This window comes from Candoia aspera, chromosome 7 (assembly GCF_035149785.1).
Source record: "Candoia aspera isolate rCanAsp1 chromosome 7, rCanAsp1.hap2, whole genome shotgun sequence".
Classification (NCBI taxonomy): Eukaryota; Metazoa; Chordata; class Lepidosauria; order Squamata; family Boidae; genus Candoia; species Candoia aspera.
The window spans coordinates 49,328,119-49,354,145 of record NC_086159.1 but is presented as its reverse complement, the minus strand read 5'-3'; the positions used below and the strand labels follow the sequence as shown (position 1 = coordinate 49,354,145).

At 42.3% G+C, this 26,027-nt stretch overlaps 1 protein-coding gene and 1 long non-coding RNA gene across 2 annotated transcripts in view; both read left to right on the top strand.

Moving 5' to 3' along the window:
- Positions 1-1,338, top strand: part of LOC134500942 (uncharacterized) — a 162,132-nt gene extending 160,794 nt beyond the window's left edge. The window contains exon 3 of the long non-coding RNA XR_010068306.1: positions 1,324-1,338. This is a non-coding gene — a long non-coding RNA (uncharacterized LOC134500942). The remainder of the gene's footprint in view (positions 1-1,323) is intronic.
- A 91-nt stretch (positions 1,339-1,429) lies between these two features.
- SLC16A7 (solute carrier family 16 member 7) overlaps positions 1,430-26,027 on the top strand; it is a 111,005-nt gene continuing 86,407 nt past the window's right edge. The window contains exon 1 of the mRNA XM_063309292.1: positions 1,430-1,729. The gene's annotated coding sequence lies outside the window, so the exon portion shown is untranslated. The remainder of the gene's footprint in view (positions 1,730-26,027) is intronic.

The window sequence follows — 26,027 nt, the reverse complement described above, 5'->3', positions numbered from 1 at the left end:
TCCTGTGATATAACACATTAGGATTACTCCCACATTCATCCTTCTCTCTGTTCTGCAGCTGAACCAATTTATTTTTGGCTCAGCTGTTTTATACTTGAAACCAATGTGAGGCTAGTTTGTTTGATATGCTGCCATTCCGGGGAGTTTGTATAGAAGCTGTTTCTCCATTTCTGGAAATTCTTGCCTGCTGAAACTTTGGCTGCAGCCATGCTAACTGGTCTTTCAAGAGCAGAGTTGGCTTGATTCTTCCAGATCCCAGAAACTGCTAGAGACTGCCAAATAAACTCAGTGTGAAATAAGGATCTGGACTGGGGGCAGGCACCCTAAGCCATTTATTTTCCTTCCTTTTACTAGGATGCAGTACTGTAGGCTTTGGAGGTTTATTTTGTGCTGCAGCTTGGGGGGTGGGGGTACAGGGGTGCTTTTCACTTTTTGTTGGCAATAAAGACAACAGATGATCAGTTTAAAACAGTTTTGGATTGGGGATTGGAACTGATGATGGGGCAGAAGTATTCCCTACAAAGCATCCTCTACAAAGGGGCTTAATCCTGCCGCCACTGGTCTGAAATGGCCCTGTATTTCTTGAAAGGAGAGATCAAGTATTGACGGCAACTTCATTTTTCCTCCTCCCCCCACGCCCCCAATCCCACGGGAGAGCAAGGATGAGAAGCAGGAGATCCTCCCCCAAGCAGGAAACTTGCCAGAGAAGGCAGCATCGGCTCTCTCTCTGACCACCAAGACACTGCTATGAGTCACCTAAAGTCGGGGAAAGGTTGCGAGGAATTGCCAGCCGCGGTTTCCACGTAAGTCTGGCAATAAGGATGGCCTCTTGTGACCCTTTCCCACGGAAACCAGTACTCTCTTGCACACCCCATTTGTGCAGCTCGTCATCTCTGCCTATTGATCCTGACACAACCGCGTGGTGAACTTTTCCGGATCTCGGGGCCCAGCCACACCAGCGTAGGAAAGCGCGGGTATGAGAGCGAAGCGTGGTGGTGCTTCCATTGCTCCGTTGCTGACCGAGCGCAAAAGCAAGCGGAGGCGCCCGCTGTAATGATTTGGTGGGTCGCCTCTCTGCCTTTGCTACAGTCGCACAGTTTCACCCTCAGAATAAAGGGGTCGGAGGGGTCGGCGTTAAGCAAAGCAACACCTCGACCTCTCTTAACACAACTGGCCCAGAGCGGGTTGCCGCCGCCCTGGAAACAGGGTTCACGCAGGGCTCCTTTCGCATTTCCTTCTTCTCATCTCGCCAGCCTCCTTCGCGCTTTCCGTTTTCTCCTTCGCCGCCCAACGGGAAGGGAGAGCTGCCGGCTTGGAGACAAGAGCTCAGCAGCAGGGCCTCCGCCTCCCACCGCAGGCAGCCTCCGCCCTACTTCGCCAAGGCGGGGGATGCTACTCCAGCTGCTGCCTGCCCTTGACACCTATCCTTCGCAGCGGACGCAACAGCAGTCGCAACAACAGAAGCAGGCGAGGACAGGTCGGGTGACCAGGAGCAGCTTCCCGCTCCTCCTTCTCGGCCTCCGGTTGAAGGCAGCCTCAGACGGGCTGCACAAAGGGCCCCTCAGCCTCGTGTCGCCTCCTCCTCCCGCTGCGGATCACGTCACGGGAAATAAATAAATAATCCCATTCACCCAGTGACAGGGAGCAGGAACCGGCGCGGCGGCGGCGGCAAGATTAGCGCCAACCCAACCAGCCTAAGCTAGAGAAAGAGACAGAGAGACGAAGCCAGGTAACGTAAAACAGATCCATGCAGTGGGTTCTTTGAGGCAAAACCTGTACCCCTTGGCGCAGCTTGGGAAGGGCGACTGGGGTGGAGGCAAGGGCTGGCAGCAGCAGCCTGCGATCTGTTTATTCCTAGCCAAGCGTGTCCGTTGCCTACCGCTTCGTGTTTCTGTCCCTGCTTCTACCGCCGCTGCCCTCGGAGTGTGTGTGGGGGACTGTATAGGAACGTTGTAACACGCCTGGCCGCCGTTTCCCACCCCAGGCGCCGAACGCAGAGAAGAGCGTCCTTTTCTGCCACCTCACTGCTGCTGCTGCTGCTGCTGCTGTGGTTGGAGCGCGTTGCTTTGGACAAGGATGCCTCCCTCACGGGCCGCTTTGCTAAATGTGCGTGTGCGCGAAAGCGGGAGACGCGTGGGAGAGGTTCTAGTGAACCGTGGGCAAGCCAGAGGACTAAGGCTGCCACAAAGTTGAATGAATAAACAAAACGCTCACGCCCCGCCACCTCTCCGGCACTTGCAGAACTGCTCGCCCTTGGACAGGGGAAGTATCTGCACAAACCCCGCCTCTTCCCCCCTCCCACTTGATAGATGACCTAGAGATGTCCCAGAGACTCGTGAAATTGGCAATCGCCCCCATAGGCAAAACGATACACACACCTTGGGCCGCGTCCACGAAGGTGCGTGGGGACACTTACGTAAGTGCACGTTTCTTCCCACCCCGCCCCAGACATCACGCCGTGGGGCGATGCTGGGAGCCTAGCCGAGGACCCTCTTGCTCCCTGCCAAATCACCCACAGACTGTCAGACTGACGTCCCCTTCTTCCGGCGCCGCTACCTTTCGCACCCGGATCCTCTGCGCTAGGAAACTAACAAAACCAGCTTTACCTCTATAGGAGGCTACAGCTTCTAGCATTTCTATTACGTTTCCCTCCACCCGGACCTAAAAGCAGCCATCTTGAAAGCAGTTCTGACTGTGGCTTCACTCCATTGGGATAAGCACCGCGGGTTGTTTCGGGGAGGGTGACAAGGCCGGTGCACGCCAGCGGGTACCCCTCTGGGGCCAGCCCGTTAATTGTGCGCTGCCGCAGGACGAGGACGCTGCGGCTAAGGCGGGGACAGAAGCAGCCGCAGCATCATGCGTCCGGTCTCCCTATCCAGCTCGTCGCACAGCCCGGCCCTTTTCCACTCCTCTTCAATTCCGGGAGAAACCGGTTAACGGTGTATGTTTCTGCCCAGGGCGGTGTGTATTGAACCGGCTTGACCCGCTTGGCCTTGGTCCCTAGCACATCCGAGGATGGGTGGGTGGCAGGATCCTGGCCCCGGTAATTTTCGCGAGCGTGTGAATTGGGCCACAAGCAGGCAGTTCTCGTTTCCAGGCCCCACCTCGGACTTGGCCAATGGGAGACCTGCGGAGGCGGCCAAATGGAAAGGCACCTTCTTCATCCTTCTGTGGAGGGAGGGGATGCGGTGAGACAGGGGCTCGGCTGACTTGCTTTAGCCGGTTGGTTCTCGCTGGTTTGGAAGCAATATGAGGCCACGTGGAGTGCCGCTGAACAGCTGGGATCGCTGTCAGCCAGCGGGTATCAAGGGCGTGCTGGGTTACCGCTCATAGGAATCTTTTCAATGCTACACTGTCCAGGGGGACGTTCGTTAAAGTAATACCTTTTAGGTCCTTTTCACCCCACTGAGGGAGAATGCTCTGGAGCTGTCAGAGACAAGTGGAATTGCCTTGATTTTGGTATTTCTGTGTTTTGTGCACTGTGTGTGTGTGTGTGTTACTAACATAGAAAGTCCTGGTGTAAAGAACCTTTGTGACATCTTTGGACTCATGATAGACAAGTTTATGATGGTGTAAGCTCTCCTGGGCTCAGTCTACATCAGAACCACCAAACATGTATTTAGAATAGCAGGGAAAATAGAAATGTGCTATGTCTGTATTTTTCTTAAAGTTTAAATGCCCTGTCTCTTTGAAGCAATTGAAAGCAAAGGCAGTTCCAGCCATATTGCATGGCACAGATTTATTTTGAATGAAAGCCCCCACTCTTTCCATGAGCACCAAAATCTCATTATCAAGTGAGCTACCCATCACAAAACTGTATTTATTAATCATCAAATGATTGCAGCTGGTTCGATTTCAACTCTGTGTCCATTTTTCTCTGAACTTATCACATACTCTGTCTGCAAGATTTCCTAATAAAGAAAAAGTTTATTTAAGCACCCTAGCTGCAGTCACCCTAGCTGCAGTCACAATATACTTGCTTAGCCACCTAAAGATAATGTCCTAGAAAACGTCTCTACATCAAATGCTAAGCTTGGTTAGCATTATCCTTGCCTTCGCTTCCTATGGCTTAGCAACTGGAATAGGCGTGTTGTGTGAAGGCGGTCTCTGAACTTCAGCTATGGGACAGTGATTGAAAATGGATCAGTTTTGGAAAGGCTGTTATATACGCCAGTACTGATGATAAACCCAGCAAAACCCTGTGACACATTTGAGACTAGCACATTTATTATGGCATAAACTTTCTTCTTCCCATATCACTAATTGATTAATGCTACCCTACTGAAGGACTGTGCAAATCCTTCAGAAGAGGTGCTTTGGAACAGGTGGGGACATATTGAAGTTCCTCTTTTTGTATAATTAAGGTTTTTCCAGGCTCATATGGCTGCCTCAGCATGCTGGTTTACAACCACTTCACTTTACCTGTTCAGACATAGCAATTTCACTTTGTTTTTTTCTTTCAGTAAAGCAATGTGAATATGTGTTCACATGCATGAGGAGACAGGAACAGTTTCCAAAATTATTGTATGAGCCCTTTTTTGAAGGATTTGCATACCCATTTTGGTTTCCTGGATATAATTGAGTTAAGATGAGTCAGAGTGCCACTGAAAGGAAGAAGATAAGAACTTTAGAATAGTCTTGCTGGATCAGACCAAGGACTATTTTAGTCTAGCATTTTATTTCTAAGAACTGTCAACAGATCTGGTCATGGATTGTAATAAAGGATTTGTTCTGATCTGAATTATCAACCAGGCGTTTCAGGGGGCTCTCCAACAAGAGACATAGGCCTCTCCCTTCCAAATAGTATTTGAAGGCATATATTTTGATTGTGAAATCTACAGGTTTAATATATGCTATAAAAACAAAGTGTTTATTTGTTTGTTCTAACTCTCCTTCCAGTCAGATTCTCCATGATCCTTGGTCTAACTGTTTGGCCTCTCCTTTGCTTTTAGTCACTTGACAGAGAGATTATGGATTACAGCCAAAGGTTGCACCCATCAGCCACATTACACAAGTGTACTTTCTAAAACAAACTGGAAATACACAAGTTGCTACTAGAATTAACACAAGAAACTAAACCATACCAAGAAGGCAAATACCGATTATTTCCTAATGAACAAACAAAACTTTAAAGAAGAAGAAGTAGCAGTTCTTAATTTTCATATTTTGACTAGATTCATCTCTCTCTAAATTCTCATTCTCCAATTAAAAGAATAGTATAAAATATGGAACTTTAGCTACATTAATCCAAATACAGATTTAGTTATACTTTATGATGAACTGTCAAAAATGGCAAATATGAATAATAGAAAATTCATTGTTTTATACAGTTAATAGTGTTAACATAGGCTTTCAGTTCCAGAAGTGTTAATGTGAAAGTGTATCAGTTATATTTAAATCTGTTATCATTTCTGTTGAGTGAAATGGTCCAACACATAGTGGCAGGGTGTAAGACGCAGGCAGGAACAGCATACTTGTAAGGATTGCCTACCCTAATAGACTCAGACTCACAAGCAGGAACTTAATGATATCTGATTTATTAAAGAATAGTATGCAAATACAGAGAAAGCTGAGAATGAGCAAAAGCACGCCAAATACAAACTAAAAACCCTCGGCTCAAACGTAATCCCTCCCCTCGCCCTGCCGTTGCAAACTCCCCCCCCTTCCCCCAGGTGCTGGTAACCGTTTCTGCTGATGTCCTGGGAAAGGAACCTTGAACACACAAGATAACCCAAACACATTCCAATCCAGCTGCTAACATATAACAATCCCACGAGATGGAATCCTCCTCCCCTCCCAAATGAAACACGCATCAGCCAAATGACATGCGAACTGTTACGATATAACGGTAACATTGGAATGGTGAACATGACAATACTCTGAACAGCGCAACCAAGTAGCTGGCATTGCGTACAGGAGTATCTGCACAGCGTATGGGCTAGACCCTCCCAAGTCCAGATGGGAGATTCCACAGAAGGTTGTGGAGAATGGCACGGCTAAGATCCCGTGGGACTTCCAGATCCAGACAGACAGGCAGGTACTGGTCAATCAACCAGACGTCATGGTAGTAGAGAAGACCAGAAGACAGTGGTGGTGATAGATGTAGCAGTGCTAAGTGACAGCAACATCAGGAAGAAGGAGTATGAGAAGCTGGAGAAGTAGCAGGGCCTGAAGGAGGGACTAGAGAGGATGTGGAAAGTGAAGGCCAAAGTCCCAGTGGTGGTAGGAACACTGGGGGCTGTGACTCCTAAGCTGGGAGAGGGGCTCCAACAGATTCCAGGAGCAACATCAGAGCTCTCTGTCCAGAAGAGTGCAGTGCTAGGAACAGCTAAGATACTGCGCAGAACTCTCAAACTCCCAGGCCTCTGGTAGAGGACCCAAGGTTGAGAAAGACACATACCACCCAGAGGGGTGAGAAGGGAATTTTTGTATATATACAGTATATTCATATCAAAGCATGTATTGAATGGTATCAGACAAAGTTGTACAAAGACAGAACAATATGTTTTAAAGAACTGATATATCTAGACAACCAACCAATCAACAAACTAAGATCTTTTTTAATTCCTAAGGCAAGCACAAATTTCTTTTAAGAAACCAAACAGGGATGTTTTAGTAGACACATTTTTTCTTTTATTTTTTTTTCCTGTAAGCCTGTTAATATGTCCTTTGTAGCCAATGAAATGTATATGTGGGTAGTAGATTTGTCAGAATTGTTGTGAACTAGTAATTCTATTCCAAGGCCTTGTCACTGTACTGAAACACCACATTTTTATCACTTTGTAAACCTACAGTTGAATTTCCTTTTTAAAATATCATTGCTTAAAATACCCCCCCCTTTTTTTTCTTCATTATCTCAGTCCCTGAATGATAAATTGTTGCTGTTGTTGGCTAATCTTACTTAAGACTAAACAGAGTTCTAGATTATATTGATAGCAATATGGTATCAACATTCTAAGCAGTTTGTTAGATAATTATGTCTTTAATTAATTAATTAATTAATTAAAGGTTGTTCAGTTCAAAAGCCAGAATAGGGTAGGGGAGAGGTTTGAAACACTGGTTATTAAGTCTTTTGTTAGGAATCAATTAAAAAACCTCTTTATTTATTGATATTGTACTGAAAAAATGTCACCCCATTTCTTCACTTCTTCAAAACAGGATGCTGTTTTTATATGCCATTTCTCAGGGTATGCAAGAATTTATTTTTATGATGTTTTGAAGTTTTTATTGCAAGTTGGCAAAGGGTGTTGATGGCTCTGTCCTTTATACATGTTGATCACAGTGGGTTTACAGAGATATTTCATGTCTCTCAGCATAGGAAAGTCTTATGGGACATAAAATGACACACCACTGAGTTACTACTGGCTTCACCCTCACCAGTGACAAGACCTCTAATGTCTGAAGACGACCACAGTGTTATTGTTGTATATTGTGCAGAGACTTCTTGGGTCTCTCAATATCAGCTTGTTTTTATTTCTATTAATGCTCCAAAAATCCATTACCAGCCTGTTGTTCCCCATCCAGGCCCCCTATTGTACTTGGAGGAACAGAGAGAGCAGTTGCTACCCTCAATTTCCCAACTCTTGGATATGTACTTAGTATATGTATTAAAACAGCTTAGGCATCACTGGATATTATGTTGTGCAGAAAGGTTATTGTATGATATATCAAAGTTAATTGGACTCTTGGACTTCTGGCATGAGGGGCTGGTAGGCAGGCTGCAAGAGTGGGAGTTTGTAGCCTGCCTATTCACTATACAGATCTTCTATTTAGTTTGATATTCTAAGATAAAAAAAGATGGATAGAGAAAAGTAGACGTGGAAGAAATGAGAAGGTTTGTTTAGAATAAATAGTTGACTAATTAGTTGCACTGATTGATTTGAGTTATTTTATAGCAGCTGCTGCAATGTCCTGAGTTTCCTTTTCCACTTTCACCATTAAACATGGAACTGGTAACTCAAATAGAGGATGCAAGCCACTGAGAAACAAAGATTTTGAAAGGAGCTTATAAATTAACCTGTGTTATATATGGAATAAATATGCATCCCCTGAAGGAAACTAATCAGTAGGAAAAGTTTTATCTCTGGGCAAATGTATTAAAATAGTTCAAGAAGGTAAGGAAGACTTGTCTTGAAGAACTGACCTAAGCACCAAAATGAAGTGTGTATGTGAACACATGGAAGGTAATACTAGTATATAGGGCTATAAGAATGGTCTCATAAGCCAAGCTGATCCTAGTTTGGATTGACCTTGGAACTGAGTTTAAACTCATGGACATGTTGATACCTAATCAAAGTGAATTCTGGATATATTTAAATTCAAAAGCAGTTATAGACTTTGGAACAAAGGACTGGCTGTCAGGACTCAGATAAATTGAAACAAATGGATAAATGGGAGGATTGCTGGGAATGAAAACAATCCTGGGAGAAATTCCAGGTTACTTGGCTTTACTTAGAGCTGTTAACTTGGACTCTGTTAAGCCATGCTTTAGGAGAGTATTAAAATTACCCTGATGATTTTGTAATCAGAATATTTTGGGATTGAGGATGTTTTGGGTTGAGTCAATATTCAAAATGCGTTTGAATTTGCTCATTTACAAGCATCCTCATGTTCTGATGGCTTAACAAAAACATTGGCAGTCAGTTTGTATGTATCTGCAGTTCCATGAAAGTAACTACTTTTAATTTAATCAACAGAGGAAGTATGTCAACAATTAGATTCTGACCTTTGCGGGACTCTCCTCTTGTTCCTGACAAGCTTCAAATCTTTAGATTGGTTGCCTTTTCCAGAATAAAATGGATTATTTAGCTAAACTGTCAAAGAAATGTCAGTAAAAGTCCAAAGTAACAGCTAACTGCATGAGAACAGAGACAGTGTATCTGAACTCTATTATAACCTCTTATTAGAACTCAGAACTGAATAGAGAATTATATTCAGTTGGCTTATCCATATGCAACTGTTGCTATTCAAGGCAAAGTATAACCAACTATACAAGTTATAAAGGCTGAACATGATTCAGTGATGGTCTTTGAGAATATGCTTTCCACATAGCTCTTACTTAGTAGGTTTTGTTAAAGCTATTTTGAAACTTCTTGAAGGAGCTTACACTTCTTTGTTTAATTATATGCTTCTACATTACGTTCAGTATTAAATTATAGATTATGTTGGGTAGTAGAGGGAATCAGAAACTTATTTAATCTTTCCCAAATATTAAATGCAGAAGCTCTTCCATATTGTGTTGTGCTTAATAAGATGTGTGCATGTAAGTTTTGTTTATGTATGGAAAACCATTTGATTCCATGAAATAACCCCCCATTCCTATGAGCAACAAGCTACTGACTTAGAAAGGGTTAGTTTTATGCTAAATACAAGCACTGAACTATGCATGCTTTCTCATTAAATTGTGCATCTTATTTGCTGTGCATCCTGAATTCTAGGTTAATTGGGAACAAATTTGTAGCCTTGAGGGGAAAAACATCATTAGAAGACTATTGCTTATACTAGAAATGATCATATTTTTTGAATGCAGATTGCTTGCTGTATGTGTCAGTGGAAGAAGGATGCAGAAAAATGCTTACATCCTAGAAGAAGCATTGTTGTATTTGCTTCTGAAAATGGAACTACTCCTGAAAAATGTATGGAAAATAGAGGCATTCAGAATGAGGACTTAAGGAGATCAAGAGAGCCAATATTTTTTTCCATGACTGCAGACTTTGAATTTATTTATATTGTCTGTTTATAACAAAATGAATTAAGACCTAACAGCAGTCAGCCCATTAGGCAACAATACATATTGCAAATGCCTCACATTAACCTCAGTATTTGAGTACATCGAAGTCCGGTTTCTGAAACAATTAAACAAGAAAAAGGCCTATCTGAACTAATTCAGTGTCACTGTTCAGCTTAGCTCTAACACTTGGTTCTGATTCTACTCACGATCACACAATTCCTCTTCTTTAAAGAAGTTGATGCTTGCAAAGGAAATGGTGGAAGGAGAACTTGTCTTTCCCTTCCCATTGGATAAATTACATGCTTTGTGCTGCTGTTGCTGAATTATCTGTTAGTCTTTCAGGTCACTACTTCCAGCCAATTGTTTTTTTTTTTTAAAGTTTAGACAAAAATAATGCCGTATGAGGACTCTGCTTTGTTACAAAATCTTTCTTATTTATCAGGCTAAAATCTGTTTTAGATACCCATCCAAATACATGTTTCTAATCTTTCCTTATTGATACCACTAAAAAAAATTCACTATATTAGATACTACTTTTCAGGAAGGGAGTTGCTAGGCTTGGGCATCTGTAACTTATTTGGAGATTCAGCATATTGTGTTATCTAAGAAATTTGTCCTTGACACAGCCTCTAATGTGTAAAATGTAGATAGCAAAAAGGACAAAGTATAATGCAATCAAAGCCCTTATATTTCACATTGGCACCATTTATTATCTTTTTCAGTGTTGTTTCTGCATTTTTAGCCACATCATTTGTCCTCTCTCAAGCACCTAAATAACAAACCATTCCAGCTGGTGACGTAGGCTGAAATATGCTGCTCTTGTTTCATGAACAGTCTTATCACCGTGTCAGGCTATGTGGAACTCATTCAGATATGCAGCCTGACCCAGTAATGCTCAATGTCATCTAGTAGCTGCTAGTATATATTTCTATATATTAAGGTGAACAATCACCAAATTCCCTTTTTGCTCAATTAGTAACCTTGTTGCATTGTGATGTTTGCCTTCCCTGTTTCTTGGCCTGTAATTTCACATTAATTTAATTTCACATTTATTGTCTAAAATGGAAGTATAGCAACATGTAGGGTTACCAGCGACAGTAACACGAACAGAAAATAATTCATAAAAACAGCTATTAAGACTAATGAAGTATTTATTTAACATGAAAATACCCAGTAACTATAAAGTCACATTTAAATGACCTCTGCGAATTATTTTTATTCTGCTATAGTGAGATAAGCATGAAAGACATATCCATATTTATATATAGTTGATTATAATACATGTAGCAATCTAAATATAGATTGCTACATATATTATAAAATCATTATATATACACACACTCATTAAGACTGCTAATATATTAGCAGTCTTAATGAGTGTATATATATAAAGATTTGGAAGAGGTGCTGTGGAATATGCACAGCACCTCTTTAAAGTAGCTGAATAAGATGCAGCTTCTTCAATAAGTTGAGTTTAAAGGTTAAATTTTAAATCATTTTAATGTCTGCACCACCTATATTGTATTATCTATATCTATTGTATCTATATATTGTGTCTTTCTAAAATAGCATCTTTCTAAAATACAGTTTCAGTATACTGAATTGGTATCTGATTCTCCATTTATTTGAAATTGCAGTTAATAATATAGGTGATACCATAGAATGAAATCAGAAAACTTATTCATTTGTCTCTCCATCTTTCTAATGAGCTGTCATTATATTCTGTTCAAGCCACAATGTTGTCTTGTTGTTTTTTTAATGTGAGTCTTTTTTCATAAGCTTTGTTGAACTTTATAAGAAAGTTTGAGTAGGAGGTATCTATTGTTATTCTGATCACAGTTACCAATCAGTTTGGGTGTCATTTTGCTTCATGTCAGTGAAGATACTGTGAAGTCTGTACCCTAGTTGATTTCCTGTCCTCGTTTCCTTTCCAGTTCCTTTTCCAGCCTCTTAGGAAGTTATCTAAAAGGTGACATTTGGCACTTCTGAAATCATGGTATTGGGCTTTTTCATTGACAGTTAGAAGGACTGAATGAATGGGCAGAGTGGAAAAGAAACAGGAGGAAGGAAGTAAGCAATGAAGAAAAGAGGGGAAAATATAATAATACATGCAATAAAAATGAACAACATTCAGATGGCTGGGAGGAGAACAAAATGAAGGAATTTTTATAAGGAAAAACAATATAGGTACATATGGAATCTTATATGCCACCATAGTTCAGACAAAGTGTATTGAGGATTAGAAGAAGAGGAAATCTGCTACAACATTTCATGAAATAGCAGTCTAGATTCACATTTCTTTTAGTCATTTACTTAATCTGATTAAGATGAATTTTAGATACTCACTTCTATGGAGTAAAAGTCCAGCTTTATGAATTTTAATATAATACGAAATCAATTTTCCATAAAATACTATTTATGTGACTCTGGGTCATATTTTCATTACTGTGAGATCAAATATTTTGTTCCAGATTCTGAGTTTTGTCTCCACACATAAAGCATTTTCAGCAATAATGGACTAGAAATACTTCTAAAATCTGTGATTTTTGTAAACTCCCAGCTATTTGCATCCATTTAAGGTATCACAGGACAGGTCACTTAAACATCTGTATATAAGAACTGTTCAATGGAATGGGAATTACATCTGTTGAAAATACATGTTTGAGCCATGCTACCATACTATATTACTCTAAATTTTCTAAAGCACCAAACATATTCTTTATATAATTTCTGGTAAAATTATAGTGTTGGAAGCTGTTTACTTATTTAATTATGAAAGTTGTCCACCACCTAAAACCATACAGACTCTAGGCAGCTTACAAAATTTAGAAAATAAAACACAGTACAAAATTAATACTACAATTAATTAAAAGAGTATCATCCAAAATCTAATTCCTCAAATAGGTTCTAAAATTAATTAGCTAAAATTTGTTGAGCTGGTTATTATTAAGTCCCAAAGGCCTTCTGGAAGAACCAGGTTTTCCCATTTCTGGAAGACCATTGGACCATTCTTGCTTCAGGGGCAAACTGCAAAGGAGGGGAGCTGTTACAGACAATGCCCACAGTTGGGCCCCTACCCACCATTTCTCCTGGCATCTGACAGGCATTCCCTTGTTGTTTGGGTAGGCAAGCAGAAACTATTGGGGAAAGGCAGCCTCTAAGATGCCTAGATTCTGAGCCATATAGGGTTTTATAGGTAGTGACTAACACCATGAATGTGGAAACTTACTGATAACCAATGAAGCTCTGACAGCAGATGGATAATGTGCCAATATTGCTCAGTATTTCAACTGACCACTAAGTACATGTGCCTTTGAGTTCTGGAACACTCATCAACATGAATCATATAAGAGATAAAATTCAATCTCGAAGTACAGACTGGAGGTCCTAAATTGATTACAAGGAGACTAGGTTATCAGCCGGCGAAACGAGTATCACATTCTCAAATTACTGCTTAATAATGAAATTGTATTTAAGCAACATTATTTGCCATGCATCTGATAATCAGTAACCAAGGATTAAAGTTTATTATTAACCCTTTCATCCCAGGTATAGTTTACACACTGCATTGTTTTGCAGAAAAGAGGACCAAGCAACTAATTGTCTGAGAAGGTTGAGGCTTTTGGCCGGTTTGTGTCATGAGTAAGGATGGCGAGCAGGGGGCTCCCATCCAGACTGTTAAGCGCATGCGTAGCACTGAGGAATTGGTCAGCCATTCAAAGAGACACAGATCGGGACCGCCTTAACCTTGGGGTTTATATGTCTGGGTTTTTCCCACGCTTCTTCAGTTTGTTAGGATTCCTGTTATGTACTAGCAATAAACATTAGAGACCAGTTCCTTGTCTCAATGTGTTTCCTGGCTGTTAGGACATCAATCCTAACAAACTCCTACTCCCATCGAAAGAGGGAGGAACAAGAAATTAAGGAGAGACGTTTGGAAATGTCTTCATAAAACCAAGAAATGCGGCTCGCCATCCAACAATTGGCAGCAGCCCTGCAACAACACCAACAACAAGTAGATCTCCAGATCAACACATTACAAGCTGCCATGCTACAGCAGTTACAACAACCAGCTCCGATTAACCCACAACCAGCACCAGCAGCAGCAGCAGCAGCTCCACCAGTAGTCTTGAGATCCCAGGGCAGTCTACCAGAGAAATTTGGAGGAGAAGCAGGACAGCTGAGAGCCTTTCTCACACAGTGCACTATGTTCTTCGACAGCAGACTGGCAGAGTTCCCCACAGAAAGAACCAGAGTCACCTTCATCCTAGGCCTGCTAAAGGGACCAGCAGCCAAATGGGCTGTTCCCATGGTGGAGAACAACAACCCGATTCTCAACGACTACCAGAATTTTTTGGCAGGGTTCCGAGCACACTTTGACGACCCGATCAGAGAGGCCATGGCCAGCCGAGAGATTCGGAAGCTCAAGCAAGGTAACAAGAGGGTGGGAATCTACATTGCTGATTTCAAGTTATTAGAAGGAGATCTGGACTGGAATGAGAGTGCATTAAAAGACCAATTCAAACAAGGGCTGGATGAGGATATTAAGAATGAATTGGTGCGCCAGGGAACACCAGCTACCCTAGAAGCCTTATATCAGTTATCGGTGGTCATAGATGCCAGACTAGAAGAGCTCAGGCAGATGCAACCGGGGAGAAACAGGACCCTCAGAGCGTTTTCAGGATTTCCAGCTCTCTCCGTAGCATCCTCTCACTCAGCACAAGAGGAGCCAATGCAGATTGGGGCAAGCAGGAGACTGATTTCCGAGGCTGAGAGGCAGAGAAGGAGAGAGAGAGCCCTGTGTTTCTACTGCGGAGCCCAGGGGCACATGGTGAGAGCTTGCCCAGCGAGAGGCCAAGCGACTCCAGTAAGAGCCCCAAGGCAAGCAGCTGAAACAGGAACCATCTCCGCCTCTGCTTCCAACCAGGGAAACTCCGTCGGTCTCCCTCCACAGAGCTCAGCAGGGAGACCATCAATCAATTAAGGAGAGCTCATTCCGAAGATTCCAGGCAAGCCTTTTACTACTTACCCGTAATCATGCACGTCAGCCCAGAGCACCAGGTCAAGCTAGAGGCCATTGTGGATTCCGGAGCTTCAACCAATTTTATTGATGTGCAGACCGTACAGGACTTCAGCATCCTGACCAGAGAATTGCCATGCCCCATAGAAGTGGAGACCATTGATGGCCAGCCCCTCAAGGCAGGGCCGATTAGAAGGCTCACAGAACCGGTGCAACTGACAATGGGAGACCACACTGAGTGGATCCAGCTTTATGTTACTGCATCGCTAAATGTGCCAGTAATCCTAGGCACGCCTTGGCTGAGGATCCACAACCCGTTGCTGAACTGGACTACAGGAGCAATCTCCTTCCCAGCTAAGGAATGCCAGCACCACAAGATTCAAGCCGCTCCACGCTCTCCAGCAACCAACGCAGTCACAGTACCAGGGGGAGTCCACTTGCCAGCCAAGTATGCAGATTTTGCAGACGTTTTCAGCGAACAAGAGGCCACAGCACTACCCCCCCATAGGGACTGTGACTGCACCATTGAGTTGATACCAGGAGCCAAGATTCCAGCAAGGAAACAATATCCCATGTCTCCCAAGGAACTAGCCACCTTAAAGGATTACTTGGATTCCAATCTCCAAAAGGGATTCATCCGACCATCTACTTCCCCAGCGTCTGCTCCTACCTTCTTTGTACCAAAGAAGCCTGACCCGTTGGCACCTGCAACCCAGGAGACACCCATGAGAGTGGTCCACGACTTCAGTTTTTTAAATAAACAAACAAAAAGAGAATCCTATCCTCTGCCCTTAATCTCGGATCTGCTAGATCACTTACAGAAGGCACGCATTTTTACCAGGTTGGATCTCAGGAGTGCGTACAATCTGATCCAGGTGAAAGAGGGGCACGAATACCTGACTGCTTTTGACACCAGGTTTGGAAAATTTGAGTACCTTGTTATGCCCTTTGGCTTGTCTAATGCAGGAGCCATATTTTCCAGATTTATGAATCATGTTTTCTCTGATTTACTAGATAAGTATCTGGTTATTTATCTAGATGACATATTTTCTCTGAGGATGCTACAACTCATGTAACCCATGTACGTAATGTCTTGCAAAGACTGAGAGAGAACAGGCTGTTTGCCAAGCTAGAGAAGTGTGCCTTTGATTTAACTGAATTACATTTCCTGGGCTATAACGTCTCTACAGAAGGCATATCCATGGATCCTTCTAAGGTCCAGGCAATTCTCTCTTGGCCACCTCCCCGAAATGTTAAAGAAGTACAAAGATATCTAGGATTTTGTAATTTCTATAGGAGTTTTATAAAACGCTATAGTGATCTCGCTAGACCCCTCACACAGCTTTTGAAGAAAGGAGCAAAATTCATTTGGGGGGAGAGACAGCAAGCAGCCTTCCAAGAATTTAAGCAGCTCTTTGCATCCCAGCCGCTGTTAAGACACCCTGATCCCATGAAGCAATTCATCATGCATTCAGATGCTTCAGATATTGCCATTGGGGCAGTGTTATTGCAATATACAAACAAAGCCGAGAATACATTGCTTCCTTGTGCCTTTTTTTCACGCCTGCTCTCACCAGCAGAGAGAAACTATGATGTTTTTAACAAGGAGTTGCTAGCAATTAAAGCAGCATTCCAAGAGTGGAGGCACTGGCTAGAAGGGGCGACCTTTCCTGTGAAAGTTTGCACCAATCACAAGAATTTACAGCTTCTACAGAACACCAGATCCCTCACCCCACGCCAGATCAGATGGAGCCAGTTTTTCTCCCGTTTCAATTTTGTTATTTCTTATGTGCCCGGGGCGCAAAACAGCGCCCTGTCGCGATCCTTTCAGGCAAACCCAGCTACTAACCAGGAGGTACAGGCTACCATATTACAACCTCACAACTTTGATCAGAGTATGAGGGGGAGCCAGACAGAGACTTTAGCAGCAGGCAGACAAGCAGAGGACCTATTTACAAGAGTCAGAGCTCAGCAGCAACAGGACCCATATGCCAGGGCCAGGATGGATGACCTCCAGAGGGGCCCGCAAGACACTGCCTCACCATTCAATGTCGAGGCAGGAATCCTCTGGCATAGTGGGCGATTGTATATTCCCCCTTCATTGAGGGAAGAAGTACTGAGACTGTGTCATGACCACCAAACGGCAGGCCATGGAGGCGTTTTCAAAACTCTCCATAGAGCTCTGAGAGACTACTGGTGGCCTAAGATGGTTGCAGACATAAAGGGTTACGTTGCTTCTTGTCACACCTGCAGACGAGCCAAGCCTCTCCCAGGGAAGCCCACAGGACTCTTGCAACCCCTAACCACCCCCAGTAGGCCTTGGGATACAATCTCCATGGATTTCATCACTGATTTACCCCCGGTCCAGGGGCTGACTTCCATACTGGTGGTGGTGGACCTTTTCACAAAGATGGCACATTTTATTCCTTGCAAGGGCCTCCCATCTGCACCAGCCACAGCGCAGTTGTTCATGGACCACGTTTTTAGGTATAGAGGCATGGTGAATCACTTGGTGAGTGACAGAGGCCCACAGTTCACTTCCAGGTTCTGGAAGGCCCTTTTCCAGTCATTAGGGGTCCAGATCCACCTGTCATCAGCGCATCATCCTGCCAGTAATGGGCAAGCCGAGAAAATTAACCAGTGGTTACAGCAGTATCTCAGGTGTTACACCACTTATCGGCAAGACAATTGGCCAGCCCTGCTGCCCATGGCAGAATTTACATATAATAATTCTGTACAGTCCTCTACCAAGATGTCCCCTTTCCAGGCACTCTACGGGGTTAACCCTCAGGTGTTGCCCACCTCCTCCCAGCAGGGAACTGTTCCAGCCGCGGCTGATTTTCTTAAAAAGCAACAAGCCGCACAGGAGTTGTTAAAGGAGCAGCTGAACAGGGCAAAGACTGCTTACAAGAAGGCGGCAGATGCTCATAGACAGGAAGGGCCAGCGATTGCAGTAGGAGACAAAGTGTGGCTCTCTACCAAGTTTTTGAACTCTACCAGGCCCTCCAAGAAGTTGGACTCTAAGTTTGTGGGCCCTTTCACTGTGGCGCAGCAGATAAATCCAGTGGCTTATCGTTTACAGCTCCCAGCATCCATGAAAGTCCATCCAGTGTTTCACAGAGCCTTGTTAGCCAAAGACCCTCCCCCAAGTGCCTTGCGATCGAACTGCCCCCCCCCTCCAGTAATTGTGGAGGGAGAGGAGGAATACGAGGTTGAGGAGATTCTGGACTCTAGGAGGAGGGGAAGGGGCATCCAATATTTCATACACTGGAAAGGGTACCATGAGGAAGAGCGCACGTGGGAGAATGCCAGATATGTGCATGCACCAGCACTGGTTCATCATTTTCATCAGCTTTTCCCTCACAAACCCAAGCCTCGCACTCTACCTGAGATTCCTCTTTCGGCTGAGCAGGCCGAAGAAGCCCAAGCAGAAGAGTTCGTGAGTGTGCTCCTTCCCCCCCCCCCCCGCCTGAAGCCTTCACTCCAGTTACAGAGGAGGTGGGGGAGCCGCAGCCCTCCATCTCAGGCTTGCATTTCCCAGGGGGGAGGGGGATGACTTTTCTAATTATCTAGATGTTTTCCAGCAGCAGCCACCTGGCCCAGACGCGTTATCAGACCTGGAGAGCAGCACTGATTCGTCCGTGGAGGAGTTTTCCTTTGAAGACTTTCCATCGTTGCCCAGTTCCCATGGGACCTTACAAGCAGATGGCAAATCTTATCAAGACTCTGGAGGGGAGGGGGCTGTCATGAGTAAGGATGGCGAGCAGGGGGCTCCCATCCAGACTGTTAAGCGCATGCGTAGCACTGAGGAATTGGTCAGCCATTCAAAGAGACACAGATCGGGACCGCCTTAACCTTTGGGGTTTACATGGCTGGGTTTTTCCCATGCTTCTTTAGTTTGTTAGGATTCCTGTTATGTACTAGTAATAAACATTAGAGACCAGTTCCTTGTCTCAGCGTGTTTCCTGGCTGTTAGGACAGTTTGTCTGTTTTATCAACAAAGAAGAATTCAGGAATGTGTTGGCAGCAAAAAGTATTAGTGTAAACACAAGTACAACTACCTATGTAGGATATACTGTAATTCTTTGTAAAACATGGGGGAATTAATGTAATAGTTTTTGAGTAGGTTACAACAAAATACTTGCAACTATGCCACTTTTCTGTGTCATCTCCAGGGTACACGTACATGGCAATGCTACAACTAAATGGATGCTTCTATGAGTAGACTGTTGGAACACATTCACCAGTTTGATAGGTAGAGTAGGGTTGTCATTTTTATGTCTTACAGGTAGTATAGTGAAACTTTTGTAAACTAAATGGGGAAAAAACAAGAACATGAAAACTTACAGATAATTTCTGTGACAAATTTTACAACTAAACTTGGAGGAAAATATTGTTATTTATAGACAGGATTGTTGTAATAGAAAACATTTTAACTGGAGTTACACAAAAGGCAGTGATCAAAGAACGGATTCCTTGTAAGTAAGGATTCACTGTCCTTAAAATATAAGCAAAGTAAATGTCCTTTTTTGAATGAATTCCTCCAAATTATGTTGATTCTTGCCACTTTTGTTAACCTTTTATTGCCTTCCCTCCCCCTACAGTCTATAGAGAAGGGAATTGTTTGCGTTTGTTTTGCTAAAAGGGTGGACCTGAATTGTTGAATTGAGCCCTGCTGAGGGTAGAACTTCTTGTGTTTGGTTGAATTCCACCACCAAGGGTGATAGAGTTTGGTTTTTTGACTTGGACAAGAGAGAATGCTACTGTTTATTTCTCTGCCCGCAACTACATTTATTTGGGTTTATTGATGCAGAAAAATGGACTGCCTACTTCCTTGGCTAAAGCCCCAAGAATCAGTTCATTTTACAGAAGACAGACTGGCTTTTTTCAGATGATTTGTGTTTGTGTGGGTGGGGTGGGGGATCCCTTTTATTTTAAGGATGAGTGAAGCCTTGTGTCAGGGAATTTATCCACTGGCAGGAACCTATTTTTATTGGAAGTAGAAATCAGGATACATCTTGGGAATATGCAAAAAGTATTATTATTCTGAGACAGTTTCAGCAGATATATAACAGTAAGTTTTATGTACATTTAGAGTATATATACAGTGTGTGTGTATATGTGTGTGTGTGTATGTGTATAGAGAGAGAGAGAGAGCAAGAGCGAGCAGTGAGTTATCACACTTGTTCAAGGTACTTCTTCCAAATCATTTTCAAAGCATATACAGCCCCAATTTTCAGATATGTTCCTGAAAATCCTTCCTCTATTAAAAAAGGGAATGATCTCTTCCAATATTAGGCTATCTGAATCTGTCTTGATTCAAACAGGGCATGCCTTGATTTGAACAGTTCAAGGTTTGAGTTGAATTGTTCTAAGTTATAGTTCTAAACCAAGTTCTGTCCATATGCTGCAATGGAGAAACATCCATGTTAGCTCCTGCTTCATTTATTGGGTTGAAAATATAAGGGATGATAGACCATTAAAGAGCATTAACTCTGTCAGGTTTAGCTGAATATCTTCAAGGTTTTCATGGCAATAAGTATCTCAAATGTTACCCCTGCCCTTCTTTTAAGGCAGTAGTAGTAACCATGTGGAAAAGAGAGAACAGCAGCCTTCAAAATGTCTGGCAAAGAGCTTAAGCTGTGCTGAACCAATACAGAAAATATCCTATCCCAAATTAAAAATAAAAACATTCAATTACTGCTTAAAAGCAACCTCTTTTTTTTCCCCTGCTTTTTTGTGGTATGCCAGGATTGGAGTAACACTGAAGGATGTGCATTGACTTTGTTTCTGTGGGATACTGTGTTTTGAAGCCTCTAAATGCTGGGTTTTGAAAGATGTTAGGGGTTGGCATAGCTGGTTGGTAACTTTGACCTTTCCTGGAAAGGCTCCATCACAACCAGGACTGGGCTGTGCCTGGTTTGTGGCTTGATGAGAATGTTCTGTGTTAGGTAGCAAAGAAGTTTCTGAGCAAGGTATAGCAATCATACCATAAGGCTGGGGAGCCAGCTTAATACAAGGATGGTTCAAGGCCCCATTAGCTTTCCCCCAACATATTTAGGATTGCACTCCAAAGGGACATTTGGACAGGACCCAAAGATCCTGATTTTTTGAGGGTGGTAGGGCTGTATATATATATAAACAACAGCAATAACCAAGCCAGCCCTCTCAAAAATTCCAAATGTTAGGGCCTACTGCTCTAGATTTATAGAAGAGATTTTCCCAAACTATGTTTTTGCAACCTGCCCCAAAGCCTCTGGTTTCATATCTGTCAGTTTCTTGTCTGTGAGAGCACTGTATGCATGGAAGTATTTTTCATTAGTCACATTTAACTTCCTATTTATTAACTATAAAATTTAACTATAAAATGGATGATGACTTATGGTTAACCTTAGACTGTACTTGGTTTTGACTTCAACTAGAATGTAAGCCATGATTCTGATGCTTTTCTTAAGGGATAAAAAATAACTAGCCCTTTGTGACACAAATTTATGATCACTTCACTGATGGTTTAACAGTTTGCTTTATTTATAAGAGATTGGTCTTTTAAAGAGTCTATAGAAACTTTTAAAGAAGCTATGTGCTTTTGAATAGAATATTAAAATAAGACAATTGGAAGGGGCCATTCAGGTCATCAAATCCAACTCCTTGTTCAGTGCAGGAATCCAAATTAAAGCATCCAGAGAATTGGTTGTCTTAGCTTCTGCTTGAACTCTTCCCTCATCTGGCTAATTGGTTCCACCTTCAAACTGCTTTGTTAGGAAGTTTCTGCTGGAAATTGCTTGTTAACTGCTTTTCAGCTACTGTATTAGGAACCTTTGGAATGACAAGTTCTATAGCACCAGATGAGTTTCCTTCAATCCTTAGTGAAAGAAGTTTTAAATACAACTTTAAAAATTCTTTTTTGGAGTAAACAGCAAAAAGGTGTTTAGAAGATTTATTTTGGAAAGTTACAAATGGACTAAGGTAGTCCAGATGGATTTGAAATAAGATTTTTAAATTAATTGTAAGAATCCTTCCCATGGGAAAATGCTGTTGTTTTGAATTCTTAAAAAAAATGATAGGATGGGACTTTGAAGGTTGGACACTAGAGGGAACCAGAAGGAACTGAAGATTACAATTAAAGGAGAAGAACACTTAAATTTGACATACTAATACAGAATGGAGCAAAATACTTTAACATTGGACATATTGAAGGATATTTGTGAACAATGGACCCAGAAGTTAATTTTAAGACTGTCTGCCATTATAGAGAGACTATGTTTAAAAGATGTTATGGAGGAGAAACAGGTTTTACCGAACAAGACAGACTGATCTGAAAGTGGATTTAAAAATGACAGGCTACAAGAATGATATGGAAAAAGATCCTACACTGGATATACAAATGAAACTGGCTGTTATCTTCATAATTAAAAGGGTTATACAAATAACAAGCCAGAAGAGTGATCTGGATAACTTTACTGGATTTACAAAAGACGCTTGTTAAAATTTTGAAGAATTTTGTGAGAAGGGACAAAGAAAAAATGAAAAGAAGTAAAATTCTGGGATGTTATTTGAAGGGATTAAAGATCAAGCTTGTTAAAAGTAAAAGGAAGGAATATAAAGTAAGTTTATTTGATCAAGGTTAAAATAGATATGTTATCTTTGGTAACCCTTAATGGACTTGCTAATCAAGACTGAACTTATGGGATCTTATTTATCTTATTTATTTATCTTATTTACCATCATTACTCTGAATTTATTAAGATCCACTTTTAAAAAAAAAATCCCTGTCCAAGTGCTTGAATAAGTAGAAGTCCTTAAAATCAAGAGCATCAGCATTACAGTCAATTTCCTCCAATGTTCCTGCTATTTTCATTTCCTCAACTAAAATCTTACTTATTGTTTAGTATCAAATCAAGGATAGGGGATCTGCTTGTATCTTCCTTAGGTCTGTCCTCCAAAATCCATCCTCCAAAAGAGAAGTTTGTCCACAAACAGTTTGGTCTAGTGGTTAAGGCAATGGGCTAGAAACCAGGAGTCTATGAGTTCTAGTCCTGCCTTAGGCATGAAAGCCGGCTGGGTGACTTTGAGCCAGTCACTCTCTCTCAGCCCAAGTCACCTCGCAGGGTTGTTGTTGTGGGGTAAATAGGAGGAGGAAGGAATATTTGGTATGTTTGTTGCCTTGAGTTACTTATAAAAATAATAAAGGCAGGACAGTGAATAAATAAAATAATAATAAAACAATAATTTCCTTTCTAGGATCATGCTTTGCAAAGGTCATGATTTACGAACTTTTATTTAGTGGTACGCCTTTGCAGAAAGTTTGAGAAACATTGACATGCATCATGATCCTTGGACCCAATCTTTTGCATCAACACTATCTGAACATTTTGAATTTTTTTGACTTTCTGGTTCTTTTCCATTAGATGGATGGATTAGAATATTGCCTGAGCCACAACACAGTAGCATGCTATGCTGAAATATTGTGTGTCTTGTGTGTTAGTTTTTTTTTCCCCCATGTGTTTCTTTAGATAATTTTCCAGACTCTTGGTAAACCCAGTAGCAATGAGTTGGAATAAAAAGCTCACTTGTTTATAAAAAATAGGGAGAAATACTAGGTAGGTATTCAAAACTGAAGAAATGACCTTCCAGGAATGAGCTGATTATATAAGTTCTCATTGAGTTCTATGCTATTTTTAGGGCTACAAATGCTAGGCTGAAAAAAATCAGGCAATCACTATATGAAAACATCTTACTGAGTTGTCTCTACCACTCTGCTGCCATTAAGTGGTCTTCTGGATTTTTGCAGGGCAGATAGGTTGGCCTTACTGTTATTTCCAACATTAGTTCTACGGCTTGTTTTTCTTTTCCCTTCTTAACTTGATGTTTTATAATATTATTATACAGGACATTCTGAACAGATTTTCTTTATGTAACTGTAGAAAATAAGATATTCTTCATCTTCAGTGTTTAACCTTTGTCCTACTTAACAAGCTCAAGAATGTTTTTAAGCACTCAGATACTCTTGTTGGGTTTTACTGCTCAGTTCTGACATCTCAATACCTGTGCTAATAAATCTTCAGCTGTTTGTGTTAAGAGTTGTATAAATAACTCATTAAAGCATTCTGTGGACTTCCTCCCTCCCTCCCTCCCTCCCTCCCTCTTTCCTTCCTTCCTTCCTTCCTTCCTTCCTTCCTTCCTTCCTTCCTGTTGCACAAACAATTGCAAACTTTGAGTGGTGAAGCTCTTCTAATTTTTATTGTGTTTTGTTTTGTTCAAGCCTTTAATGAAGATTCCACCCAAATCCAGTGGTAAAATGTTTCTGAAGTTTTGCTACTGGTCCTACTACCAACAAGGGCTTGATGAACTGGGTTTTACTGGTATTAACTAATTCATGACTGCTGGTGGTGGTGGTTTCCCTTCCTCCTCCTTTTCAAAGAGAATGTTCAAGCAGGGATGCATAGTATCTTATTTACTTTTTAAAGGTTATATTATTTTTCTTTTTCAGACATACATTGCTCAGGAACATTCCTGGGGGCCTAGAGCAGAGGGAAGCAATCAGTTTGGGCTTGTGGCCACATATAGACTGCATATATAATGATTTCTATGAAGGAGGCTTGCATAATCATAAAATGACTGTCATGTTAGGTGAAGTCAGTCATAAAAGATCCATTTACTGGAAGCATCCCCTCAAGATGCTTCTTGTGATCTATCAGTGTACCTTTGTTTTCTGGGCAGATGGCCCAGAATAAATAAACAGCAGCCACCTTGTTTTCTGAGAATATGTATGAGTTTATGGCCATTCTTGTAAATAAGGATGATGCAGGATATTGGCATTTTTGTAGCATACAAGCCTCACATTTAATTTTTTTAAAATTAAGATGTTTTTTAAAAATCAGTAGGTCAAGAAAACTTGATAAGAGCACTTGTGCCCTTTGCCTAGCAAAGACACCATAGCAAAGTCTGAAACTTTCATGGCATGCTTGGATCTGGCCTTCTACTTTCACCAGGTCCACCACAGATGTCTGGGGTTTTCAGAAGGGAGCAAGTGAATAAAACAAAACCACACTGACATGATGCAAGTTCCACTCCTTTCTTATGTGTGTGATGATAGTGCATGATGTGCAAAAGGGCTAGAACCTTTTTATCTTTTATTTGGAGCAAAACAGTTTGCCTATTTCTGATCTAGTCTAGTCTAGCTGTTCCTAGCATTGCACTCTTCTGGATGGAGAGCTGTGATGTTGCTCCTGGGATCTGTTGGAGCTACTCTCCCAGCTTAGGAGTCACAGCCCCGAGTGCCCCTACCACCACTGGGACCACTTTGGCCTTCACTTTCCACATCCTCTCTAGTTCCTCCTTCAGGCCCTGCTACTTCTCCAGCTTCTCATACTCCTTCTTCCTGATGTTGCTTCACTTGGCACTGCTACATCTATCACCACCGTCTTCTGGTCCTTGTCTATTACCACAATGTCTGGTTGATTGGCCAGTACCTGCCTCTCTGTCTGGATCTGGAAGTCCCACAGGATCTTAGCCCTGTCATTCTCCATGACCTTTTGTGGAATCTCCCATCTGGACTTGGGAGGGTCTTGCCTATACACTGTGCAGATGTTCCTGTACACAATGCCAGCTACTTGGTTGTGCTGTCCAGTGTATGCTGTTCCTGCCTGCATCTTACATGCTGCCACTATGTGTTGGACTGTCTAAGGCCTCTCTGCACAGTCTGTACCTCAGGTCCTGTCTAGTGTGGTAGACCCCTGCTTCTATGGATCTGGTGCTTAGTGCTGTTCTTGTGCTGCTATGATCAGTGCTTCAGTGCTGTCTTTTAGTCCAGCCCTTTCCAGCCACTGGTAGGATTGCCCAAGGTCAGCCACCTCAGCTATCTGTCAGTGGTACATCCCATGCAGGGTCTTGTCTTGCATGGCATTTCCTCTGTTTGATTTTCCTTCCATGTCTGCTGCTGCCTCAGGCATTCTTGCAGCAGCTCATCTTTAGGGGCCATCTTACTGATGTAGTCCTGGATGCTCTGGATCTCATCCAGGACAGTGGCTTTGACACTCACCAGACCACACCCTCCCTCTTTCTGCTGGTGTACGGTCTCTGGGTGTTGGACTTGGGCTGGAAGCCTCTGTACATCGTGAAAAGCTTCCAGGTCTTCCCATTGGCAGTCCTCCTTTGGCCAGCTCACTATACCAGCAGGGTATCTGATGACTGGGAGGGCATACATGTTGATGGCATGGATCTTGTTCTTCCCATTAAGCTAGACCTTCAGGACCTGTCTTATCTTTTGGTGGTACT